The sequence below is a fragment of the Chrysemys picta genome, unplaced genomic scaffold (genome assembly GCF_011386835.1).
Source record: "Chrysemys picta bellii isolate R12L10 unplaced genomic scaffold, ASM1138683v2 scaf422, whole genome shotgun sequence".
In the NCBI taxonomy this organism is placed as follows: Eukaryota; Metazoa; Chordata; order Testudines; family Emydidae; genus Chrysemys; species Chrysemys picta.
This window is the reverse complement of record NW_027053129.1, coordinates 15,001-20,000: the sequence shown is the minus strand read 5'-3', so window position 1 is coordinate 20,000 and position 5,000 is coordinate 15,001. Positions and strand designations below refer to the sequence as shown.

The 5,000-nt window shown below is 70.5% G+C and overlaps 1 non-coding gene across 1 annotated transcript; it reads left to right on the top strand.

Moving 5' to 3' along the window:
- The first annotated feature begins 3,550 nt into the window (after window positions 1-3,550).
- Window positions 3,551-3,669, top strand: LOC135978734 (5S ribosomal RNA). The gene has a single exon (XR_010596103.1). It is a non-coding gene; the product is annotated as a 5S ribosomal RNA (ribosomal RNA).
- The last annotated feature ends 1,331 nt before the right edge of the window (window positions 3,670-5,000 follow it).

Below are 5,000 nucleotides of genomic sequence, written 5' to 3'. Positions count from 1 at the left end.
CCACCTCCCGCGGCCCGCGCCGCGTGGTGTGGTCCTGTCAGGGGGGGGGGACCGCAGCGCGCCCCTGCTCGCTCTCGCGACCGTGTTTGGCCCTGCTGAGCCTCGCGGCTCCCTGGGTTTTTCGGACCCCTGGGTGGTCTGCCGGAACCGCTCGACCTCGCACGGCGGAGATCTCGGCCAGACGGCCCCACGCACGGAGGGCCGGGCAGGTGCCCGGGCCGCCCCGAGGAGGGAAGTCCCCATCGGTCCCTGGATCCGTGCACGCGAAAAGGAAGAGGGTCCCCATCCGCCTGAACACCGGACGGCCCCGCGGTTGGGGTGCCGGCCCGCGAAGGGCCCTTCCCGTCGCGAACGTCAGCGCCACATCGATCGGCGGGCGCGAGAGGAGCGGGCCCCCCCTCCCTCCGGGGGGCGCCGACACTCGGAGCTCGGCTCCCGGCCGCTGCGGGGCCCATGAGCTAAGAGCCGGGCAAAGCGGGCCGTCTCGGCGGAGGGCCGGGTGCTGGCCTCCGCCCTCAAACGGGCCCGCTCCCCCCCTCCCACGCCGGGCAGGGTCGGGTACAATACTCGGATTGATCCCCTAGGCTGAGCTCCGGTTCTCACAGGCTCTGAAAAACCTGTCCTCAGAAATCTCCTCACACAATCCTCGAAAGGCAGGTCGAAAAAGCCAAAGCCCCGCCTTCGGCGGTACGAAACTGGAACCGGGCGCCACCTCGTGGTTCCCTCGGTCGGCCGAGACGGCGTGGGGCGACCCCTTCCGGACATCCGCGAGACGACCGGCCGTCAGGTCAACCCATTCGCTCCAAAGGGGTTGACCTGGTGGCCGAGAGGGGACTTTGAAAATTTTTCGGACTTGGAAAATTTTTTTTTTTTTTCTTCCCCCAGACCGCTTCCTCCGGGTTGACCCGGTGGCCGAGCGTCTCGCCGTCCCCGGACGCGGCGAGGGACTGCCTCCCGGCCGTCAGGATCGGGCCCACGGAAGTCTGATTTTAAAAAAAATTGGCCGACGCCACCGCGGAGGGCTACCCGGGCACCCCGGGCCCCGGAGCCGGAAAAGGGAAAAAAAGGATCGGGCCCACTAGAGACATGGACCCGGCCGCCAAGCAAGCCGCCCTGGGCTGACCCTCCCCGGCCGCAGCGAGGGACTGCCTCCCGGCCGACAGGATCGGGCCCCTGGAAGTCTGGGGGTGGGGGGGGGGAAATCGCCCCACGCCTCCGAGGAGGGCTGCCCGGGCGGGCCTGGCCCCGGAGCTCGGAAAAAAAAAAAGGATCGGGCCCACTAGAGACATGGACCAGGCCGCCCTGGGCTCACCTTCCCCGGCCGCAGCGAGGGACTGCCTCCCGGTCGACTGGATCGGGCCCCTGGAAGTCTGGAAAAAAGAATGGAACCTGACGCCTCCGAGGAGGGGGCGCCCAGGGAAGGAGGGAGATCCGGGTTGACCTGCTGACCGGACGGGAAAGAGGCCACCGGGCGTCCCCCCCCCCTTAAAACCTAGGGGTTGACCTGGTGGCCGGAAAGCGAACCGGCCAGCAGGTGAACCCTTTCGATTCCACGGGTTGACCTGGTGGCCGGGAAGCGAACCGGCCAGCAGGTGAACCCGTTCGATTCCACGGGTTGACCTGGTGCCCGGGAGGGGACTCTGAAAATTTTTCAGCCCTTTCGACTCGGGGTTGACCTGGTGGCGGAGAGGGGACTCGCACGGCAGGCAAGCCGCCCTGGGCTCACCCTCCCCGGCCGCAGCGAGGGACTGCCACCCGGCCGACTGGATCGGGCCCCTGGAAGTCTGGAAAAAAGAATGGAACCTGACGCCTCCGAGGAGGGGGCGCCCAGGGAAGGAGGGAGATCCGGGTTGACCTGGTGACCGGACGGGAAAGAGGCCACCGGGCGTCCCCCCCCCCCCCTTAAAACCTAGGGGTTGACCTGGTGGCCGGAAAGCGAACCGGCCAGCAGGTGAACCCTTTCGATTCCACGGGTTGACCTGGTGGCCGGGAAGCGAACCGGCCAGCAGGTGAACCCGTTCGATTCCACGGGTTGACCTGGTGCCCGGGAAGCGAACCGGCCAGCAGGTGAACCCGTTCGATTCCACGGGTTGACCTGGTGCCCGGGAAGCGAACCGGCCAGCAGGTGAACCCGTTCGATTCCACGGGTTGACCTGGTGCCCGGGAGGGGACTCTGAAAATTTTTCAGCCCTTTCGACTCGGGGTTGACCTGGTGGCCGAGAGGGGACTCGCACGGCAGGCAAGCCGCCCTGGGCTCACCCTCCCCGGCCGCAGCGAGGGACTGCCACCCGGCCGACTGGATCGGGCCCCTGGAAGTCTGGAAAAAAGAATGGAACCTGACGCCTCCGAGGAGGGGGCGCCCAGGGAAGGAGGGAGATCCGGGTTGACCTGGTGACCGGACGGGAAAGAGGCCACCGGGCGTCCCCCCCCCCCCTTAAAACCTAGGGGTTGACCTGGTGGCCGGAAAGCGAACCGGCCAGCAGGTGAACCCTTTCGATTCCACGGGTTGACCTGGTGGCCGGGAAGCGAACCGGCCAGCAGGTGAACCCGTTCGATTCCACGGGTTGACCTGGTGCCCGGGAGGGGACTCTGAAAATTTTTCAGCCCTTTCGACTCGGGGTTGACCTGGTGGCCGAGAGGGGACTCGCACGGCAGGCAAGCCGCCCTGGGCTCACCCTCCCCGGCCGCAGCGAGGGACTGCCTCCCGGCCGACAGGATCGGGCCCCTGGAAGTCTGAGGGGGGGGAAATCGCCCCACGCCTCCGAGGAGGGCTGCCCGGGCGGGCCTGGCCCCGGAGCTCGAAAAAAAAAAAAAGGATCGGGCCCACTAGAGACATGGACCAGGCCGCCCTGGGCTCACCCTCCCCGGCCGCAGCGAGGGACTGCCTCCCGGCCGACTGGATCGGGCCCCTGGAAGTCTGGGGGGGGAAAAAATGGAACCTGACGCCTCCGAGGAGGGGGCGCCCAGGGAAGGAGGGAGATCCGGGTTGACCTGGTGACCGGACGGGAAAGAGGCCACCGGGCGTGCCCCCGTTAAAACCCCTAGGGGTTGACCTGGTGGCCGGAAAGCAAACCGGCCAGCAGGTGAACCCTTTCGATTCCACGGGTTGACCTGGTGCCCGGGAAGCGAACCGGCCAGCAGGTGAACCCGTCCGATTCCACCGGTTGACCTGGTGCCCGGGAGGAGACTCTGAAAATTTTTCAGCCCTTTCGACTCGGGGTTGACCTGGTGGCCGAGAGGGGCCTCGCACGGCAGGCAAGCCGCCCTGGGCTCACCCTCCGCGGCCGCAGCGAGGGACTGCCCCCCCACCCCCCGGCTGACAGGATCGGGCGCACTGGAAGTCCGGGACAATATTTTCCCCGACGCCGGGGAGGGCGGGCGGAGGGGCTCTGGCGGCTAGCCCGGGCCCCGGAGCTCGAAAAGGAAAAAAGGACCGGGCCCGCGAGAGACGGGGGCCCTGCCGCAGGGGGGGGCAGTCCGACCGGGGCTCACCGTGCGGCAGGCCCGGGCGTCGGCAGGGGAAAGCGGGCGAGGAGGCGCGGGGCCGGGTGCCTACGGCCATACCGGACCGAACGCCCCCGATCCCGTCCGATCTCGGAAGGTAAACCGTCCCGGGCCTGGCTAGTACTTGGATGGGTGACCGCCTGGGAATCCCAGGTGCCGTAGGCAGCTTTTCCCGGTCCGAGTCAGCTCTCTCTCCTTTTCTGGGGGGGGAAGGAGAGGGGGGGACGGGCCGGAAAGCCCCTCGTCGCTCCTGCCGAGTCGGAGGTCGCGGCCGCAGGTCACGGGTCTGGGCGCCTGGGGTCCGGCTCCCCACCCACCCGGCTTCCTCCGCGGAGGACCCCCCCGGGCCACCGAAGCCGCTGGGGGAGACCCCGGGCATGGGGCGGACTGGCCCGGACCCTCCCGGCCGCCGGCCCGCAGGTCCGCCCCGAATCCCCCCCCCGCGGCCACCCAGGCCAGGCCTGGCCAGGCGGGACGGACGGCGGGTGTCCAGCGCCCAGCGGCTTCCTCCAGCGGGGACCCACGGACCCCAAAGCCGCAGGGGGAGACCCCGGGCCCGGGCCCGACTCGCTCGGACCCCCTGCGCCCGACGCCGGCTCGCGGGACCGCCCCGAATCCCCCCGCGGCCACCCAGGCCAGGCCTGGCCAGGCGGGACGGACGGCGGGTGTCCAGCTCCCAGTGGCTTCCGCCAGCGGGGACCCACGGACCCCAAAGCCGCAGGGGGAGGCCCCGGGCCCGGGACGGACTCGCTCGGACCCCCCGCCTCCCCTGCGCCCGGCCCCCGGCCCGCGGGACCGCCCCGAATCCCCCCGCGGCCATCCAGGCCAGGCCTGGCCTGGCGGGCCGGTGTGCAGCTCCCCCGGGCTTCCTCCCCCGACGACCCGCGCCCCCCTGCGCCGCAGGCGGAGACCCCGGCCCCGGGGCGGACCGGCCCGGGCTCGCTCGAGCCCCCTGCGCCCGGCCCGCAGGACCGCCCCCCCGAATCCCCCGGGAGAGGCCCGGCCTGCACGCCACTGACGACCCGCGGCCCCCAAAGTCGCAGGAGGCGCCCCCCCGGTTAGCCCCGTCTCGCTCCGCGCCCCCCGCCCCTCGCTGCCGGGACCGGGCGCCGCCCCAGAGTCAGCCGCAGCCGGCCGGCCTGAGAGCTGCCCTCCTGTGGACGACGGTGAGTTTACCTTGATACTAACCGGCCGTCAGCCAGGTCAACCCCATTGCTAGACTGGGGTGGACCTGGTGGCCGAGTGGGGACTTGGAACATTTGACAGCTGCTTCCCGGGGCTTGACCGGTTGTCCTGAACGCCCCCCACCCCCACCCCCAGCCCCCGGCTCCTGCTCCCCTCTCCCCAGCCTCGGTGCTCCGCTCCCTGCCTCGGAGGCTGCCTCTCTGCGGCGCCTGCATCGCCTCCGAGGACGCGCACCCTCCGGAGGCTGGACGTAAACCCACCACTGCCGCCGACCCGGCTCTCCGAGGGACGACTGTGAGGCCCCCCACCCC